Source organism: Danio rerio, chromosome 6 (genome assembly GCF_052040795.2).
Source record: "Danio rerio strain M-AB ecotype USA chromosome 6, GRCz13ab, whole genome shotgun sequence".
NCBI lineage: Eukaryota > Metazoa > Chordata > Actinopteri > Cypriniformes > Danionidae > Danio > Danio rerio.
Window position 1 is genome coordinate 56,565,053 of NC_141026.1, and position 22,565 is coordinate 56,587,617.

General features: G+C 36.0%; 3 protein-coding genes across 13 annotated transcripts in view; 2 read left to right on the forward strand and 1 right to left on the reverse strand.

The window, feature by feature from the left end:
* slc12a5a (solute carrier family 12 member 5a) overlaps nucleotides 1–22,565 on the reverse strand; it is a 2,560,186-nt gene that overhangs the window by 522,659 nt on the left and 2,014,962 nt on the right. The window lies entirely within an intron of this gene.
* anks1ab (ankyrin repeat and sterile alpha motif domain containing 1Ab) overlaps nucleotides 1–22,565 on the forward strand; it is a 413,081-nt gene that overhangs the window by 217,538 nt on the left and 172,978 nt on the right. The window lies entirely within an intron of this gene.
* Nucleotides 11,932–22,565, forward strand: part of tead3b (TEA domain family member 3 b) — an 87,118-nt gene continuing 76,484 nt past the window's right edge. For 9 of the 10 annotated variants that reach the window (XM_087256184.1, XM_087256186.1, XM_087256188.1 and 6 more), the window contains exons 1-2: nucleotides 11,932–12,099; nucleotides 12,478–12,545. The gene's annotated coding sequence lies outside the window, so the exon portion shown is untranslated. 10 annotated transcript variants of the gene reach the window in all.

Genomic DNA, 22,565 nt, shown 5'->3' on the forward strand with positions numbered 1-22,565 from the left:
AGAAACATAGTTCCTAACTGTGTTCTATTCTCACTTATCCCCCCTATGCCCTATTCCTTTAGAACAGTGGATCTCAAATATTTTTCATCAAGTACCACCTCAGAAAAAAGTTGTCTTTGTAATCACCACCATAATGAGCAGTATTGAAATACAGAAGTGTATTAGGTCCAGTAAAGCAGCTAAAGCTCTGTACAGTTCATAAACGATGCATATTAGTTCATATTATTAAGGACATTTAAATTAATATGTGCTTTTAAAAGTTAAAAATGGTAGGTTATTGTTCTTATAAAGTTTAAAAAAAAAAGAAAAACTCCTGGTTTATCAGCACCTGGAAATGTAGCCTGGACCTCATAAATATAGGCTTTCTGTCATATTTATATATACATATTTTTTTATAATTTATTTAAATATATGTAGCATGTACATATGACATATTTGATTTATCGGCGTACCACTAGAAGGACGCACGCGTTCCACTATGCAGGGGTGGTCGACCCTGTTCCTGGAGAGCCACCTTCTTGCAGATTTCAGTTGCAACCCATATCAAACACACCTGAACCAATTAATTAGGACCTGAACACCACCTGATAATTACAGGCAGGTGTGTTTGACATTGGTTGCAACTGAAATCTACAGGAAGGTGGCTCTCCAGGAACAGGGTTGGCCACCCCTGCACTAGTGGTACACGTAACACAGTTTGAGAACCACTGATTTAGAACATTAAAATCATCTCTCTTAGCTGTAATTTGCTTTCAAAGTATTTTTACAGTTCAGTTTTAGTGGTTTTCATGTTTACTATTGCGCTTCCTTTGTCAATAGCCTCATTATTTATTTATTTATTTATTTATTTATTTATTTATTTATTTATTTATTTATTTATTTATATGATTTATAAAGGATATTAGAATATGTGTTAGCTTTTGTAAGTGATTATGTTTTAGGATAAAATTTGTAATGTTCTTAAGAATATTTGTAAAGGAAACACATGTATGTGACATTTACATTTATCAATTATTATGCAAAACATGTGCATGTTACCAAAACTAATTTTGGATAATTTTTTTTAAGTGTGTGTATGTATAAAACAATATAAGTTGCACAAAAAATTTTTTTTGGGGTTTTTTCTCTATAGAAGTAGTTACTCCACCCCATTTAGAGCATAATTATGGGCATTTTACGTTAAAATTCAAATGATGGATCTGCGACAGAGAAACTAAAATTTTGGGAAAACACCCGTTAATACATCATTCTTTTCGATAGTTCAGCCACGTTACGTCGTCATTTGGGAAACGCACCCCTGGTCAGGTTTTCCTCACCCTCAGTCAACCCCAATCAACCCGGTCACAGTCGTCTAAATGCTAATCAGCCCCACACCTGCATGTCAACCCCATATAATCCTTGTATGACCCTCATTCAGTGTCCAACCTCGTCGCAAGTCGGAAGGACAACTCTCACGGTCAGTGAAACCTATAGTGAATCAGATATACCTGTCATTTTCCTTGTGATCTCCAGTGTCTGTGTCTCTCCTCCTCCTAGTGTGATTCCCTCCTAGTCTCCTCTGAGTGTTGTGTTCCTGGTTCCTTATCATCCTCCGGTCCCTCCACTTCATCTGGTCCACTGCTCATAATATCCTGCAATAGACTTTTCCAGTTCATCTCATCCCTGTTCCTGTTTCATTATAAACTGTCGTTCATACTGACAGCTCTGGTCTCGTCCCCCTTCTGTGACACTGGTAGGCCTAACTTTATTGTTTTTATTTTTATTTTTTATCAGAAGACTGCACTTTTGACAGCACGAGTTAGCACAAATACATATTGACAGTGGCTTCTCAATACAATATAACATCATTACTAATTTTGTGAAAGAATGCAAAAGCATTGAATTATTTTCCTTCCCAATAAGATCGTCTGAGCCCTGTAAAGTATGATCTTACTTTACATGCCTAATCCTACCCAATACATAACCCCTTTAGACTCTGCATCCATTACAATGGACATCACATGACATCCCATTTTTCTGAAATTTGTAACATAATTCAGGTCTGAAGGGGTTAAATCCAATTACAACCTTAATAACTATTAAGAAGCAGTAAATAATTAGATTATTAAGCTAATCCTCTTAGTTTATAGTTTGTTAATAGCGTGAATTGTACATTAAAATAAAGTGTGTCCGATAAAACCCATGACTGTCTTAATGTGTGTAGATAAAAGTAATTAGACATATTTTTTTTGTATTTTTAACTGTGCATGTACAGTAAATATAGAAGAGAAAGTGTGACACATTTAAATGAAATTAAAGTGTTTGTAAAAATGTTCCTCATTTAAGGAAGTCTTTCACAGGAATGCTTCACTCACAATTCAGGTCACTGCGCTTCATAAAATAAAATCATATGAAGCATGTACTTTCCTGGGATTTATGTTTGTAGTCAAAACTTTCTGTGGCTCTGACTTTCTTTTTTACATCAACAAGGAAAATAGTTAGCAAATAACTTTAGAAAGCCCCATTAGGGCTCTATTTTGACGGTCCATGCGCAGAGCGCAAAACGCAGGGCGCAAACGCTTTCAGGGCGTGTCAGAACGCATTTTGGCTAATTTAAGGACGGGAAAATCCGCTTTGCGCCATGGCGCATGATCTAAAAGGGTTGAGTTAATTTTCTTAATGAGTTATAGGTGTGTTTTGAGAATAAACCAATTAGAGTCTCATCTCCCATTACCTTTAAGAGCCAGCTGCGTCGCGCCAAGAGCGCATTTTGACGTAAAGTAAGTTCACTTTCGCTTTTGCTCTCGTGGATAGGGAAACCTTACCGCACAGACATCAATTAGCCTATAAATAATTAATTTTGTTTGTTAAGCGCAAAGATTTGTTTCAAAACTTTTTCTAAATTCAGCTCTAATTTCCAGCAAACGAATAAATGAACAATAATAACAAAATGTGCTCAAAATACTGAGTTATTTCCAAATACACCTGCCATGCCCCATATGGTCTAAAACCTGACAGGTGGGCAAATCTAAGCTTGTTTTTAATAAAACAAATATAAATATGGATATAATAAATAATACTGCTAATAATAATAACATTATACAAAAGCAAATTGAATGAACTGAAAAAGCCTCCCGAGAAGGAGAAAGTAAGGCAGTGGTTTTTAAATTCATGTAGGCTAGAAATTAATATGTTTTGTAATATTTTAATTGTTTATATTTATATCCTATAAATATCCTTATTATATATATCCTTAATATATTATATATTTTTTATATGTAAAGATATTTGCGTATTGATCTACATCTTGTGTGTAGTGTGTTAGCCAGGCGCACCTTGCGTCAGACAATAGACCGACTTTGTTCTGGTCTAAAGATCAGACTATTTACAGTTTCTCAAAATAGCAACGCGACAAAACACGCCTGCTTTTTTAGACCAGAACGCCTATGGCCGCACATATGAGCGCAAATACATTTTCTATTTAAACAGTGTGGCGCAACGCCTCAAAATGACCCTTGCGCCGAGCTGAAAGTAGCAAAAGACTATTGCGTCGCGCCTTGCGCCACATTGCGCCGGGTGTATGATAGGGCCCTTAGTCTCTGATATCAATTAGGATTTGTTTAATGTTTATTAGTAAATGCCATGGAATATCTGCACATTGCAATCTAGATTTTAATAATTAAGCTCAGAGGGCTATGAATACATTTAGAAACGCCTTTCGGAGTCTCTGGTAAATCTTGAAGATAAAATCATTGCATGAGGCTGAAAGCAATAAAACAAAAGCCCCTGAAACAAAAATTCTGAGGAGAATATATGGCCTGATAAAAGACAATAATCAATGGAGGATACGTCACAACAATGAGCTTGCAGCCTTGTATAGAGAAATTGATATAGTTAAATATATCAGACTTGCGAGGCTAAAGCAGGTCGCACACCAGAAGCGCCACGCAGCGCCACGCAGCGCCATGTATTTTAGAATTCTAAACATAGGTTTCTATCAGGATACACACACCGGCGCCGCAAGTCGGCGGCTGTCGGCGGCGCCTGGCGACGGCTCAGGACGCAGTTCATTTTTCAGCCGCGCCACAGAGCGCCATCTGATTAGTTTCATGTTAAATATCATTCGAATGTGCGCGTCTGGTGTGTGATACTTTAAACTGTTATGTACGTGCCGTGTCGCGGCGCCAAGCGGTGCTTCTGGTGTGCGACCTGCTTAAGGTGGGCAGGACACGTCATACTGTACGTATGGATGAAAATGCCATTCCAAAAAAAAATTTTCAGCACTGACCCGGTAGGCAAAAGAAAAGTAGGAAGGCCTAAACCAAGATGGCGAGACTGCATTAGCAGTGATGCCAATGTTTTAGGAATAAGGAATTTGTGGGCAGTTGCCCGGGACAGAGAACATTGGCGGAAATTACCTGAGGCAGCCAGGATCCAGTAATGGATTGTCGCGCTAAGGATGATGATGATGAGGCTGAATTAATGATTTACACAGCAGATCTAAAGTATCAGAACACTGTAACAATGATTGAACTAGGGCTTGGTAATATGGCAAAATAGCCTTCTTAACAATCATTTAACATATTAAACGAAAACTATAGACATTTCAATACAATTTGTTAATGCTTACAGATTTAAAAGAGTATTCCAACAATGACTGAAGCCACAAAAATTAGAGCAGTGGTTCTCAACTGGTTTGGCCATTAGACACACATTTTTACACGGCCATCAAGCCGCGTCCCAAATTTATAGAAACTATAATTTTTTAATCTATAATTATTTTAGGAATTATAATTAATTTGTATTTGTAAACATACACAAGTAGTGACAGACAAATCACAAGAAAATCACCAAGGCTTACAAATAAACAATACTTTATCTCTGTCATTTGACAAAATTTATCAAATTATAGTAATATTACAGAGTAAAAACGTCAAATACTGTAAACAGTGGTTAGGGTAAGGAAAAGTTCAGTTACCATTAAGTAATCTGAACTGTTAATAAAACGTTAACACTGATCCTGTTGAACAGAACAAACCAGCAGATTAAAGTAAATGATTAAAATAATCATAACCATTTTTAAAATAATCACCAGTTATTTGCTCTTCTGCTATTGTGTGGGCTTTTTTGGCTACACGGTGAGCCCAGTAAGACGTGCGGAGTGCCTGTACTTGTTTTGAACATGAAGATGTTCGGCACTTTTGTGATGCCCTCAGCTATTGGAGTCGTCTTTGAAAGTAGTCCACATGTTTGTCCTTGCAACTGGATGTTTGGTTTCTAAATGTTGTTTTAATTTAGAAGGTTTCATGCTCTCTTGTGAGAGCACCTCACTAAACACTGAGGTTTTAAGCCTTTTTTGTCGTCAATTTATGTAAATCCACACTTTACATATTCAGGGTCGTACTTGCACTTCAACATATTTGTTGCTATAATTAAATGAAATTTCACATGTCAAACGGTGTGGTTGTCGTGCGTGCATTTCAAAATAAAAGTCCGATATAAGCAAAATAAGTTAAAAATGAAACTTTCGTTGTTTATGTGACCACACACTCCGCGACCCACTGAAAATGTTCCCACGACCCACTTTTGTGTCGCGACCCACCAGTTGAGGAACACTGAATTAGAGGGTCCATCAAATGGCATAACATATTATCGGCCGATAAATTTTCGGTGACCGAAAATTTGGTAGATCTTTAACATCAACGCACTTTTCCCATTATTGCACATTTCTGCTCTGTGATTGGCTCTTAGATCAATATAGATGTAGCTTCCAGGATGTAGCTTCCAGGGCTTCTCCGTGAGAATCGAAGCAGGTGACATGTCCAGGTGTCCCTGGTTTTCACGCTCATGCTACCCGACTCACGCGCCCTCGCAGCTCTTGTCCCGGTCTCACTCGCCACATACCGCCCCTTTCCTGGCCCAAGGGCACCCTGTGTTCGCGCTTCAGGACCAACGAAACCTGAGAATAAATAGGGCCGAGAGAAAGAAGCTGGATAGTGGATGAGAGACTGAAGAGCAACAGAGAAAGGAAAAAAAAAATTGAGGTTCAGTTCTCCAGACACGCTGCCACTCGCTCCTCATCCAGCTGAGATTTGGTGTGGATGGACGCAGGCTTCGGCATCAAGGCGGACATTGGTGCCTCCCCCGGAGTCTCTGGGAGGGCTTTCTTCAGCTCTTTCCTTTCTGGTGTTGAGCCTCCTCGCGTACCAAATAATGGTACAAAGACCAGGTAATAAACTAGCTGTAATTTTTGTTATTTCACAGACCTAACATTCGAACATACAGTGTAGGCTCAATCTGAAAACCTAGCCCTATATATATATATATATATATATATATATATATATATATATATATATATATATATATATATATATATATATATATTAATTTTATTTTTATTTTTTTGGAGATTGCAAATTATTTAGCCAGAGGTACTTATGGCTGTATTTTGTCTTTAAAGGTGTTTTCACATCTGTAGTTCACTTCATTTGGTCCGGACCAAGGACAATAAATGATACATTGTAGCATTTTCTGCCATCTTTGGGTAGTTTTCACACCACACCGATTGCTTTAATCCGAACAAGCCAAAATGCAGTCATCTGACAAAACCTACATCACTCATTGGCCAGATGTTATTGAACGTATTTCCTAAACTGCTTTTCGACTGGTCAGAATTCACGTGTGGGAAAATGCCAATAGAACTCCTGCAAGTAAACAAACCAGCAGACACAACATGTCGCTTTTTACTATAGAGGGCCGACTGCGCTGGCTATATATATACTATATACTATATATGTATACTATATAGTTTGTATACATCACTTTAGACAAACTATACATATGGCGAACAGCGAAGGTGCATCGCAAGTCACTTAAGGAGGAGGCGTGAATTAATTCAGCTAAACTGGGACATCTTCCGGAAATATTACCAACAATCCAGGTAATGTCTTCCCCCTCTCTCTCTCTCTCTCTCTCTCTGTCTCTGTTTAAAATTGTTGGTAAAGTGTTGTCAACAAATATTTTTCCTTCACATCTCATAATGTACAGCACATCGGCCTACGGCAGCTGGATTAGTTCAAAAAGATGCAGTACTTTTTGCGGTTGGGTCTGTTTTAATTCAGGTCATCTTCTCACCACAAATGAACCGCTCCAGGCTTTGTTTGAAAGCGTACCGAGACCACCTCTTCAAGGAGGTCTCAATACGCTTTTTTGGTCCGCTTTTGGTGCACACTCGAGTACGATTACTACATTCACACCTGCCCAAATGAACCACACCAAGAGGAAAAAAACGAACTCTAGTTAGATTCAACAGAACTAAATAAGGCAGGTGTGAAAGTACCCTAAACGGAACACTACAGGGCGGCATGACGCCGTTTCTTTTCTTGCTTACCAGCTGACCGCTTACCTCCATATGGACGACTTTTTGGCTGTTACCAGTTTGCCATGTACGTCGGTGGACTTAAGAGAGGAGTTGACCTTGACGATGGGGTTTGAGTGCAGTGAAGAACAGTTCCAGATAGCAGGTTGGACAAAAACAGAAGCCAAAAAAAATAAATAAATAATAATAATAAAATAAATATAAGTAAATAACAGGGTGAGAATGTGGTAAAATCTGAAAACATGGTGAAAATAAGGCGAGGGCTTTTGTTTTTCTGGATTGCTTTTTAAAACTGTCGGTTGGGTTTAGGGAAGTGGGTGAGCGGGTCAATCTGTGATTTTGAAAACACTATTGGTTGGGTTTAGGGAAGGAGGAGAGTGGGTCAGTCAATTGGTCAGTCAGTCAGTCGACAGCGGCATCTGGTGATTTAAGCGAGAACAGCAGATGCGAATGGCACTCGCAAGAAAAATTTGAGACGTACACAGTGCCCTCTGGTGGATTTGTGAAAACAAAAACTGCAAAAAATGTACCTCCTGGGACGGATTTGGAGCTTTTCATAAATGTATATAGTGATACGTTTTCAGAATGAGTCTGGGTTGCTATATACAGTTGAAGTCAGAATTATTAGCCCCCTTTGAATTTTTTTCTTCTTTTTTAAATATTTTCCAAATGATGTTTAACAGAGCAAGAAAATTTTCACAGTATGTCTGATAATATTTATTGTTTTAAAGAAAGTCTTATTTGTTTTATTTTGGCTAGAATAAAAGCAGTTTTTAATTTTTTTTAAACACCAGTTTAGGGACAAAATTATTAGCCCCTTTAAGCTATATATTTTCTCGCCTTTAAATGTCACTTTAAGCTTTATAGAAGTGTCTTAAAATTATCTAGTTAAATATTATTTACTGTCATAATAACAAAGATAAATTAAATCAATTATTAGAAATGGGTTATTTAAACTATTATGTTTAGAAATGTGTTGAAAAAAATCTTCTCTACATTAAAGAGAAATTGGGGAAAAAATAAACAAGCGGTCTAATAATTCAGGCAGGCTAATAATTCTGACTTCAACTGTATATGCTAACTATATGTATACTTTTTTATACTGAATATTATTTCAAACTACAAAAATTAAAAAAAAAGTCACTTTGTTAAACTGCAGAGCTAAGTTTTCCACATGAAAAGTCAACAGGGCAGAGATTAAGCTCCAATAATGCAATTCATAACTCTAAATAAACAGAAAAATCATGTGAATCACGAATACAGAACCTGTTAATTAACGGATATATTTTCTACAGTGTATTGTTGCTTTAGCTGTGAGTTTTACACTGGGAATCTCTCGTCAAACCTTCAGCCTCAGGCCAGACCAGATGATCTGTCACAGCCTGCTGGGTTTGTTGTCCAAACTTGTAAGTCTTTGCAAAGTTTACCACGTAGAGTTGCCTTGAAAGTTTCAGCTACCTCCACATTTTGTCCCTTTGTTCTTTTTTGTGAGCTTTTGTAACAGTTCTTACAGCCGATCTTTAATCTGGCCAGTAGTCTCTGTTTCAGGTCTGACCTACAGACGGAGCTGTGCGCCTGATATATGTTGAAGCTGCACACGAGCGTTAGAATCTCAGGCTTCCTTCCAGAAATGACATCATGAGTCTGACTGCTGCTCTCCCTTGAGACGGTGGTTGTGGTGAAGAGGTTTCGCTGTTCACACTCATCGCTCTGGAATGCAGAATGGATTCTATTAGAATGCCTGAATGATGAAGGTGATGATGATGATGGTGACCTTCTAAGGTTCTGAGAACCATGCTGCAAATATAATCACTCGCTTTACTGATTATTTTAAATGATGTTATAAGATATAAACAGCAGAAGCCTGAGTTATTAGCCCTCTTGAATAATTATATTTTGCCCCAATTTCTGTTTAAGTTTTCGGTTAAAGTTTCTAAATATAATAGTTTTAATAACTAATAATTTCTATCTGATTTCTTTTATTTTTGTCATGATGACAGCACATAATATTTTACTATATATTTTTTCAAGATACTTGTATTTAGCTTAAAGTGACATTTATAGGCATTGCTAGGTTCATTATTTTAACCAAGCAAGTCATTGGACAATTGTGGGTTGTTCTGAGACCCATTAAAAAAAATCTTATAAGAAATAAATATAAATTCCTTAAGGGGACTTAATATTGACAATTTTTTTCTGAAGAAATATGACTTTTCCTATTAGAAATATATAGGTAAATATAGTGAAAAAGATGTATATATATATTTCCCAGAGATGGGTTGTGGCTGGAAAGGCATCCGCTGTGTAGAAACGTGCTGGATAAGTTGGTGGTTCATTCCGCTGTGGCGACCCCGAATTAATATAGGGACATTTCTGTGTAAAGTTTGTATGTTCTCCCCAAGTTCACATGAGTTTCCTCCGGGTGCTCTGGTTTCCCTCACAAGTCTAAACACATGGGGTACAGGTATGCTAAAATTGACCTTAGTGTGTGTGTGTGTGTGTGTGTGTGGATATTTCCCAGTGATGGGTTGCAGCTGGAAGGGCATCAGCTGCGTAAAACATATGCTGGATATGTTGACGGTTCATTCCGCTGTGGCGACCCCGGATTAATAATAGGACTGAGCTGAAAAGACAATGAATGAATGAATGCAAAGTTACATTTAAATTTTACAATTGGGGCAAAAGTTGGTGTCAAATTAGGTCCCCACCAATATCAAAAGCAAATCTACACTCTTGAAAATAAAACTTGATTTAATAGAACACTGTTGTGAGTTAGTAACCACAGCAAACATATATTTCTGCTAAAAACATAAATCTTTTAAAAAGAGGGTTTTATGAAAAATGTTACTTTCGTCCCCGCTCTCCTCTACATAAAATAAATACTCAGTACCAGCATGCATTTTAAATACTGTAAACATACAGTTGTGATTTACTTTAGCCCTATAGTTCAGCCTAATATATAAAGAATTACAGTCAGGCCTACTTCACTGAGGGAAAGATCTACTGTACAATCCTGTAAATAATAGCCAATGACACAAATGTAAAATGTTAGAGAATTATAAGTTTTTTTTTTTATTTAAGTGATTTGAATCTCTAAAAAGATAATTTTTTAAAAATGTTATTAAAATAGGGCGGCACGGTGATGCATGTGGGTAGCACAATTGCTAGGGCCAGACGGAATCTGCGGACATTTTTTTGTTATTTCTGCAGAGAATTTTGGTAAAAATCTGCTGAATTATTTTGGGTGTATCATAACTAAAACCTTTATATGTGAAATAAAATATAATATGTTCTTAACTTGTATTTAATGTTTAAAATCCAATTAGATTCACTTCATTTGGTAAACAAAGAAAGTCTCTCATATAATATCTCTACGAAAAGCCAGAAAATATGACTGTACTAACTGCATTGTGCCAAAATCAGATGAACATTTTCATATTAGTCAATAATATTACTGTAATTAATTAAAAAATGAATAAATATAGGTTTACACACATTTACTCAAGTAAATAAACAGAATTAATGATGGGCTAAGAATCTGCAGAAATCTGCGGAATTCTGCGCGGGCAGATTCTGTGTGGGCCTAACAATCGCCAAACCAGCAAGAAGGTCGCTGGTTCGAGCCTCAGCTGGGTCAGTTGGTATTTCTGAGTGGAGTTTGAAGGTCCCATCTGTGTTCGTGTGGGTGTCCTCCGGGTGCTCTGGTTTCTCCCTCAGTCCAAAAAAAAAAAAAAAACGGGATATAGATAAATTCATTTTCTTTTCGGCTTAATCACTTTATTATTCAGGGGTCGCCACAGCAGAATGACACCCAGCGGACACCCTTCCAGCGACAACCCATCTCTTGGAAACATCCATACATCCTCATTCACACTCATACACTCTGGACAATTTACCCTACCCAATTCACCTGTATCGCATGTCTTTGGACTGTGGGAGAAACCGGAGCACCCGGAAGAAAACCCACGTGAATGCAGGGAGAACATGTAAACTCCACACAGAAACGCCAACTGACCCAGCCGAGGCTCGAACCACCGACCTTCTTGCCGCCCATATAGGTGAAATGGGTAAGGTAAATTGTCCGTAGTGTATGTGTGTGAATGGATGTTTCCCAGTGACGAGTTGCAGCTGGAAGGGCATCTGCTGCGTGAAACATATGCTGGATAAGTTGGCGGTTCATTCCGCTGTGGCAACCCCAGATTAATAAAGGGACTAAGCCGAAAAGAAGATAAATAAATGAATGAATGGAAACTGGTAGCCATTGACCTCCATTGTAGGACTTGTATAAATAAAATACTATGGAAGTCAATGGCTTGCAACATTCTTTAAAACATCTTTTTTGTGTGTTCAACAGAAGAACAAAATACAATCATGTTATTAAAGTAAAAAATTAATATTTATATAATTATATATACAGCTGTGATTTGCAGCTTTAAGTACAGTAGCTCAATCCCAGCGTCTTTTCTCCTCTGTGGCACAAAATGGGCGTGGCTTATGAGAAGTCTCCGCCCCCCGCCGTGTTGATTGACGCCCAGCAGTGGCCCCTCCTTAAACTTTTTTTTCCCTCCTTCGTTTTCCACTGAAGTGCGTGAATTTCATACCAAACCCATACTTCGCATTCCACCTTTACTGTCAAACCGGGAGAAATATTGCAGAAAACAAAAGAGCACCGAGATAAATATAACTTTAGCGAAATAAACCTCGTCCTGCTCTATCGGTAGAGGTGTTTCCTAATAAAGGTGAGTTTTTAGATTCCCTCGTTCCCTTTGTCTGATCGCGTTTTTCATGCCGAAGTTTTCGGATCTTTGTCATATTTTGCATTTTTCCTCGGAACTCCCTGCGTTGGGTGGGATGAGGGACAGAATTCCATGTGGATATGCTGTAATTGTGCGTGTGAGAGAGCCAGGGAGCCGATTTTAGCGTATTAGCCGGAAACTTTTGCCTCTGAATTACACTTTTAAGTTAGAAACATTAATCCAACTTACGCTTCCATTGTTGCGCGTTGAAGTTGGGTCGAAAAATGTCACGCTCGTTCGCACAGGCTCGTGTTTACTCTGCTAGTGGGATTTTCCAAACACTTGTGACTGAAAATAAGAAAAGAGTTTTTGTTGTTGCAGGGAAATTGTCAGAGAGAAACGACAGAAGTGTTTGGAGAGATCGTTCACCCCCTTTTCGACGTTATCAGGTAGGTTTGATTACGTTTGTTTGACTTGACAGGCTTTGCTCGAGATTTAATATATATACTGATTTCTGTGAGGTGATTGAATTAACAGTAGATTAAGGAATACATTAAGCACGACGGTATGTTTATAAAACTCTTCTGTTGTAACGTTACATGTGGTGTAAACAAGACATGGACAAATGTATTATCTTGTATAATGTATATAAACGACAGTAAAACAATTTTGAAACTCGTTAACGTGTTAACTGATTTATGTGTACACGTATTTGCCGTCAGACACTTTTCATGTAACGTTACCGTATTAGGCTAAGCGAAAACAAAATTTAATGACGTTCATTATTTTAAATGGGAGTTGTTGTTGTTTTAATGACTTTAAACTTTTGGTATTAAGCTCCTAAAATGCCCATTTTTATAGTAACGTTATTTAAAAACTATTTTCTGTTTAACGATCAGTTTTCTCAGGTAAATCATTGATTTCAGACACTTCTTAAGGGATAAATGAAATACTGTTCATGTATTTGAATTGGAATTACTTATTTAATGTCTACAAACCATTGGTTATGCTATAATAATGCTTATTTTTTAATGTATTAGATACATATTTGCCGATAAAAATCACCTCTCTTCACGGGTAAAGCAGTGACGTTGAGTGATCTTCCCGCCCAAACTTCTACCTTTCCTCAGATTTTCTTAACTCTTCGTGGTTTTACTTGATTTGAATCCATTTTGGTGTCAGATTTTGTGACATTAATACTATTTAAACCAATAATTAAAGCAGTTTATTGTTTTGTATAAACTTGTTTTTCATAGTCTTCATAGTCAATACAGCAATGAATAGTAATTCTGGGGAAAAAAAAAATTATATATATATATATATATATATATATATATATATATATATATATATATATATATATATATATATATATATATATATGATAAAATTAAAAATGAACAAAACTAGTAGGGTCTTTATATTTAAATCGATGTAATTTAATTAGTATGACATAAATGTAACTGGAAATCATATTGGAATTCACTTTCGTTCTCACAGCAATAGTATGTCTAATGAGTTCTCATTATATGGATATAATTTCTATATCATTGCTGAAATAATTAGCATTTTAGAAATGTCTGTCTTGGCAAGTGAGTGAGACTTAAGTATTTTTATTTAATACTGATTTCTGTAAGGTGAATAAATTAAGAGTAGATTAATAAATACGATGGTCTATTTAAAAAACTCTTCTGTTGCAGCGTTACATGTCGTGTAAACTATACATGGACATGTATTATTTAGAAAAATATAAGAATATAAACAACGTTGAAACAATTACGTAACTCATTAATGTGATAACTGATTTATGTGAGCACAGATTTGTCATGACACTTTATATAACGTTACCGAATTAGGCTGAAGTGTAAACAAAATTCATAAACGTTCATTATTATGTGACGATCATTATTATGTGACTATAAATCTTTGGTTTTAGGCTTCTATAATGCTAATTTTTGTAGTATTTAAACTATTTTGATAAAACGATTCATTTCCTCAGGTAAAACATTGCTTTCAGACACTTTTCATATTGTACCAAATTAATGTTCATATTTTTTAATGGGAGTTGTTGTTTTAATGTTTATAAACCGTTGGTTATGCTATAATAATGCTTAATATTTCTAGTATTACATGCATATTTTGCCGATAAAAATGACCAGTTTTCTAAGGTAAAGCAGTGACTTTGAGTGATCTTCCCGCCCAAACTTCTGCCTTTCCTCAGATATTTTTTATCTCTTCATGGTTTTACTTAATTTGGATCCATTTTGGTGTTTGTTTTTGTGACTTTAATAATATTTAAGCTAATAATAAAAGAAGTTTATTGTTTTGTATGAAGTAGTTTTTCAAATGCAGTCTTCATAGTCAAAACACCAGTAAGTAGTAATGCTGCAAAATATGTATATATGTTTATGTATTTTTACGTTTGTGTAGTGTGCCACAAAAAATTGAAATGAACAAAACTAGCATGGTCTTTATATTTAAATGAACTTAATGGAATACTCTTCAGTCTGAACTAAAGATATCTGAGCTCATCCCAATGACATTGTTTCGCTCTATCCTTTTTAACAAACAACAACAGTCCATTTCTCAATGTATGTGATTTTAATATATTGAAATGTGGTAAAGCTGGAAAATGGAACTGTATTTTTATATTATATCAATTTTTTATTTATTACTAATATTATTACATTTTTATTTTTTATTTATTTTTATTTTTTATATAAATCGTGTGTTGCAGACCTCTTGGTTATCTGGTTAAATAAAAAACATATATATATATATATATATATATATATAATTAGTGTGATATAAATGTAAAAGGAAATCTCAGGGGGATTATTCATTCTCACAACAATTGGAGATTTAATGAATTCTCATCTTATAATATTCATCTCATTGCTGAAATATATAGCATTTTAGAAATGTGTCTTGGCAAGTGAGTGAGACCCAAGTGCTTTTGCTTCATAAATATGCAAATAAGTTTTTGGTTCGCACCATGCTTATGCAAGTGAGTTAAAATGATGCTCTACACATTTTTATTGTTCCTCTGAGTTCCTATTAATGGACAGGTTTCGTTAAAGAGAAATGCTGCACTTCAGGTTGGTCTTAGTCAGTTCAGCCCAAACTGCCTCTTCAAGTTCTGCTGCTTGCCTTGCTGGGGTTGTCTTATGTTTTAGCTCCTTTCAGAAAGGTTAGGCTTCTCAAAAAGAGGTGTATAAAGAGGTCGAGATGTGTTTTGAAGTGATTGTTGCTCTGTGCATTTCTTTCTGTTTTGCGTATTTTGTCTCCTGAAAGATTATATATGCACACCAGATGTTGTGGAGGGTGTTTGTTTAGTCAACTGTGGAAGTAACTCAATTGTGCTCTAATTTTGTTTACATTTTAATTGGATTATTTGGAGCCAAATCTGACTTTTTATTTCTCTTTGCACTCAAAAATGTTTGGTTGTGTTAACCTAATGTTGGGCCAAAAAGGGACGAAACCGTCCTTTTGGTTAATTTTTTTCAATTAAATTGCAATTTATTTTTAAAACTGTTTTTAACTGATGTATTTGTTCATGTTTGACCCAATGTTGGGTTAATACAACACAGCATTTTTTAGAGTGTACTGAGTTGTTTCCTAAAAAGGTGACTTGCAACAAAGGTGATTTGTTTTCCTACATTAACAGTTGCTAAAGTTTCCCTAGTTTTTTAACTCGCTCTGTTACCAGGAAGTTTACCCTACTCCCTAACAAAGCTGGGTTATTTGTTACCAAACATTAGGTCAAATGTGGACAACCATATTTTGGTTAATTTCTTTAAATTGAATTTCAGTAAAATGTTTTTAAACTGATGTGTTTGTCCATGTTTGACCCAATGATGGGTTAAATGCAACACAGGATTTCTTAGAGTGTACTTTGTAAAGTTACTTAGACATTGCTCCAAAAAGGTGACTTTCAACACATCAAAGATTTGTTTTCCCACATTAATAGTCGATAAAATTTCCCTAGGTTTTTAACTAACTCTGTTACCGGGAAGTTTATCCTACATCCTAATAAAGCTGGGTTATTTGTAATCCAATGTTGGGTCAAATATGTACAAAAGCATCTTTTTATTTATTTCTTTCAATTGAAATTTAATTAATTTCGTTTAACTTCTTTTAACTGATTTGTTTGTCCATGTTTGACCCAATGTTGGGTTACAATGCTGCATTGCTTAGAGTGTACTTTGTAAATTTTCTGAGATGTTGCTCCAAAAAGGTGACTTTCAACACATGGAAGATTTGTTTTTCCACATTAATAGTTGTTAAAATCTCTCTAGCTTTTTAACTAACTCTGTTAGCGAGAAGTTTACTCTACGCTCTAATAAATGCTGGGTTGTTTGTAATCCAACGTTGGATCAAATATGAACAAAACCATCTTTTGGTAAAATTTTTTTCTATTGAATTTTAATAAATTCAAATAAAACCTTTTTTTCAACTTATGTGTTTTGACCCAAGTGATGTGTTTTGACCCAATGTTGGGTTAATGCAACACTGCATTTCTTAGAGTGTACCTTTTATTTTTAAGTAGATTTTTCCCCAAAAAGTTCACTTGCAACACATCAAAGGTTTGTTTTCCCACATTAATAATTGCTAAATCTTCCCAAGCTTTTTAATTAGCTTAATCTGTTACGGAGAAGTTTACCCTACGCTCTGATAAATGATGGGTTGTTTATTATCCAGCATTGGGTCAAATATGGACAAATCCAACTACCAACTTCTTTCAATTGAATTTCAATAAAATGTTTTTAAACTGATTTGTTTGTCCATGTTTGACCCAATGATGGGTTAATGCAACATTGCATTTCTTAGAGTGTACTTTGTAAATTTACTGAGATGTTGCTCCAAAAAGGTGACTTTTAACACATCAAACATTTGTTTTCCCACATTAATAGTTGTTAAAATCTCCCTAGCTTTTTAGCTAACTATATTACCGAGAAGTTTACCATACACTAATAAATGCTGGGTTGTTTGTAATCCAACATTGGATCAATTAGAGACAAATTCATCTTTCAGTTGATTTCTTTTAAATTCATTTCAATTAATTTTTTAAACAGTTTTTAACTGATGTTTGACCCAATGTTGGGTTAATACAACGCAACATTTCTTTTTTAAGTGTACTAAATTTACGAAGTTGTTTCCCCGATACCTGATCAATCAAAAGGTGGACTTAAAACGCAAGTCCCCATCCCCCCCCCCCATATACGCATGTTATTAGCTGTTTAAATTTCCCTAGCTTTTTACCTCTCTTCAACTAGCTTACGAGGAAGATTACCCTACATTCTAAAAAATGCTGGGTGGTTTGTAATCAAACTTTGGGTCAAATATGGACAAACCTAACCATTGAGACAAAAAGTATAATTTACTTTTTATTTAGAACCAATTAGCCCAATATTTGACCCAATGTTGGCTTGCAGCAACCCAGCATATTTTAGAATATGCTAGTTTAAGTAGCGATGTGCACTCTTGCCAACCTGTCATGGTATTTGTCACTTGGGTGAGATGTGCACTTTACTGTAAGTCACTGCAGTACGGAAATACCTACAGCCAAATAAATCCCTGGGTAGATCCATAAACTCAAACTCCAATATTAGTGTTAGTTCTTCCTAATGCAGCTTTTAATGGCTGATATTGATGTATACCATAAATAAGTTACATTCTGCAGAGTTAATTTACTCTAAATTCACAAACACAAAATAATAATTGTGCATTGACCGATCGTTTTGAGTGCCATACATTTGTGCATTGCATTTAGAAGCAAGAGCACGTTTTGTTGGGTGAATTTAAACAGATGCCGCACGTTGCCTTTTATGGTTTCCGCCACGGGCCACATTTGTTGTTCAGCTGCAATTTAGCTCTTCGCCGTTCATATTTTTTTTTTCCCAGACATCCCAAACTAATCCACAACTCCTTCCACCCAACGAGGACACATCATTGCGCCGCCTGCATTTGCTAAATAGAGCTTTACTATTTAATAAGCTAACAAATCAGTTTTAATGATTTGTTTGTTCTTGCAATGAGCTCTCAATCCAGTCCTGAAGATTGCAAGGTTTCAAGCAAGTTCTCGATGCAGAGCGTTGCCTGCTGAAGAGACTGAGCGTGTGCGATTTGGAGCGGATTGTTTGTGCCATATGTGTTTATGTTGCTGGCCAGTTGACAGTTCCTTTAGCTGGTTTGTGTTAAGGGCCCAGCTGAGAGCGTAATGAGCCTCTTTTCCATTTGTGCAGACTGAAGCGGCCTTTTAGCACCCGCCGCAGAAGTGGCTCTCCAAATGGTGACCACTTACCTGTCTGTCAACAGAGCTCTAAACAAATATCTAGCAGTGTGTGTTTTCAGGCATTTGAGAGAAGGAGAACATCTCGCTTGATGCATTTGGCCTCCTTGCCGGCCTGTGTTTGCAGAAGGAAGCGTTTTATACGCTCTTCATTTCCCCAAAATTTAATTTTTCCCTTTCAAATTAAAGTCCTTTTTTCCACGTCGCGGTCGAAGGAGCCTGTGGCGAGACGCGAGCCAATGCACACACAATGTGTCGCTATGCTTTATTAATTATGATGGAAATCCGGCCTTTGAAAGTGTGCCCTGAAAATGAATGCCCGCTCTCGGGACACTTGTTTACATACATTTCCTGCGCGAGGCATTGGCAGATAAGATTTTTTTGGCTTCTCCGTGGCCGTTTTTGACTGGAGGGAGGGGCGAGCTGTGGGCTAGAACAGTATAGTCTTTGTTTCTGTCTGTCTGAAGTTGCTAAACTTTCCAGTTGTTCTTGAAACCAACTGTTTGTGGCAGTGCAGCGGGGTTCACGCGGCAGTCAGCTCCGCTCTACGCACACATGCACCTGAGTTGCATCTAATCTAATCATCTGAATTGGTAAAAGGAAGCCGTGCTGATTGTTTTCAGCCTTCTTGTCTTGTGCTTGCTTTTATTTGTCATTAATAGGGATCACATGAGAGGTGTTTCCAGCAAACGAAGTGTGATCATCATTACAGTGATCATTTCTATTGTGTTGTTGTTAATAAATGCATGCTTGACATATTGCTCCAATTTGGGGTTTATGAAGAAAACCAAATAAGAGACGTTTTACCACAGATTTAAGACTCTCATGGCCTGACCAAAATTACCAAAATCCCGGACGAGCCCCCATGTATTACATCCGGCTCAAAATTGTAACGTAAGAGAGACAATGCGGACCAGGTAAATCGTAAACAGAAATGATTTATTAACCAAAGACTTAATTAACAGAGGATATTAAAAGGCAACGTAAGTCAGCATAGTCAGTGGTGAAGAGTGTGGGCATGGTAGTGAACTAGGCTTAAAACAAAGTAAAATAATCAAAACGACAGGCTCCTGCTAATCAAGCTCTCTCTCACATGACGCTTTATAGGTGCCACATAATGGGTCATAGGTGAGATGACCCACCCATAAATCAGCAACCATGCAGGCTCTGCAAATCACAATAATAAACAAAAATAAAATATACTGCAAATAAACAGGTCCAACTTAGGACTTAACTAGGCACGGGACGATAACCGTTTTCAAGGTATACCGCGGTGTGTAAAAGTCAAGGTTTTAAAGCTGCCAAAATTGTTTTACCGTTCCTATGGTATATTTAAGATACAGTTTTTGCTTGTTTTGTTTTTTTATGACAACAGTATTTCCAGCAGAAACGATATCCAAAGATGCCGTTTTTAACTGTGAAGAAATCAGTGTTTTTGAAACTAACGAAGACCGCAGAAGTCAATAATTCATTTTAATTATTTAGCCTGACATGTTTACCATTCCAAAATATTATAAATGCTTGGTTTGACATATTGCTCCAATTAAGGTTTCATAAGGGTCTTTTTTTACCACAGATTTAAGACTCTCATGGCCTTACCAAAATTACCAAAATCCCGGACGAGCCCCCATATATTACATCCGGCTCAAAATTGTAACGTAAGAGAGACGATGTGGACCAGGTAAATCGTAAAGAGAAATGATTTAATAACCAAAGACTTAATTAACAGAGAATATTTAAAGCAACCAAAGTCAGCATGAATAGAAGTCAGTGGTGAAGAGTGTGGGCATGGTAGTTAACTAGGCTCAAAACAGTAAAATAATCAAAACGACAGGCTCCTGCTAATCAAGCTCTCTCTCACATCAAATGGCAGACTCTTTATAGGCCCCACATAATGGGTCATAGGTGAGATGACACACCCACAAATCAGCAACCATGCAGGCTCTGCAAATCACAAAAAAAACAAAACAAACAGGTCCAACTTAGGACCTAACTAGGCACAGGACAATAACCGTTTTCAAAGTATACCGTGGTTTGGAAAAGTCAAGGTTTTAAAACTGCCAAAATAGTTTTACCATTCCTATGGTATATGTAAGATGCATTTTTTGCTTGTTTTGTTTTTTGTGACAACAGTATTTCATGCAGAAAAAATATCCAAGGATGTCGTTTTTAATTGTGAAGAAATCAGTGTTTTTGAAACTAACGAAGACCGCAGAAGTCAATAGTCTATTTTAGTTATTTACCCTGACATTTTTACCATTCCAAAATATTATAAATGTTTCTCAAATTTAAATAAATTGTGTTCAAAGGGAAAAAACATTTTTATTTTTTACCCAGACATTTAAAAATAACTTATGTTAGAGCAGTAATCACAATACTGTGAAACCATAATTTTTTTTTTATCCAAGGATATCATACCATCAGAATCTTACATCGGTCCATGCCTAGACCTAACAGTATTTCCAAAAAATATTAATGTTACATTAAACAGGGTTTTAAAATGAGTCAGAGTGAATCAGATCTTTTAAATTTACCCTTATATTATCTTCTAGATCAGTTTAAACCATTTTGATTCATGATTATGATGATGTATTATAGTTAAAGTATGACTTTTGTTTTTGTTTTTAAATAAAATATGTTTCATTTTTAGGATCATTACCTTTAAAATGCTTAGTTTGACCCCACATGGATTTCATCTGAAGATATTTCATGTGCATCGTGTGTATACTTTGATCAGTTCATACAAAGTCATGTCCAGAAATTCCATTTGAATGTTTTTAATGATGAACTTCAAATACAAAAAAACTGTAACTACTATTCATAAAGTTATTTGCTAGAAGATAACTGTGCCATATACTTTCTTTCTTTTTTATTAATTCAACATTTCTGAAAACTTTTAATGTTAAAACATTTAGTTTATTTAAATGATTTTCTTAATGTGATTTATTGTAAGTTTTGGGCCACAACACTACAACTTGTAATAATACAGTTTGGAATTATATTAGCATGACAGATTCGTTTTTATTTGTGAGTAACCAATCTCTTTACATTTTGTATGATTGTTATATCATGTGTCGTACTGATGATTGCAATTACTTTTAGAAAAAACGGCTTAGGATTTTACTTAGCAGATGATAAAGAGATAAATAACAAAAATAAACACTTGACTTCTGCTATCTTCATTAGTTTCAAAAACAATTTGAAAAGGCATTTTTGGATATCTTTCTTTTCTTTGGGAATAAAGAAAGCCACTGCACTGTTTAGGTCCATAGCATGTCTGCTGGTGATTAGTTATTTTTAAATTTATTTAAAATTTATTTATTTCTTTTTTATTCTTTTATTTAACTTTTCATTTTTTACTATTATTATTATTATTATTATTTTTTTTTTTTTATAACCCTGAACAATTGTAGCATCGCAGACTGCACGAACATGGCACCCATATCACACTGTAAGATTTCAGCTGTCATAAAGTCAGGCTGAACTACAGTGAAGCAAGCCAAACACGCAAGAAAATGCCCCAAGAGTTTGACGTCATCCACCTGTGACACTCATTATCCCGCGTTCTGAAATGATTCCTCACAGCAAGCGTAAACAATCTGTTGCGGCAATTTTGCACACGGCATGCATCAATAATAAATCCAGAAAGAAAATAAAACAATTTTGATATTTCCTCGTGGTCATTTAAATTGTCGCATGGATTGCGTCATCAAATACAGAGCTGCTATTGGTTCTTGGATTGACGCTCATCGCAGCTGTTGTCACACTGCAGTAAAGTGTCTGAAATCTTCTGACACTGCCATGACTTCATAGGAGGACAAATCTGATCACAACTTGATTTTAGCCTAGGATTTCAGGAATCTTTTTGGATTTACTAAATTTGTCTCAGATGATAAAATTGTGGCTGAAGTCTCACAGTGTAAGCAGGGCTTTAGGAACGGTTTAGCATAACATGTTTTAATACCTTTACTTTTTCAGACCGCAGTAAACCTATTGTCCCATAGTTAAAGGTGGATTTTTAAAAAGTTTTGTCAGTGCATAAAAACCATGCTGATCTCACAAGGAAATGTAACTGTATTACGTTTTGTCAGTTTATTGGCTTATTTGTATGAATTGTATGAGTTCAGTCTTGAAAATGGCACCCAACGTCCCTAAACTCAATTCTCATTGGGGGATG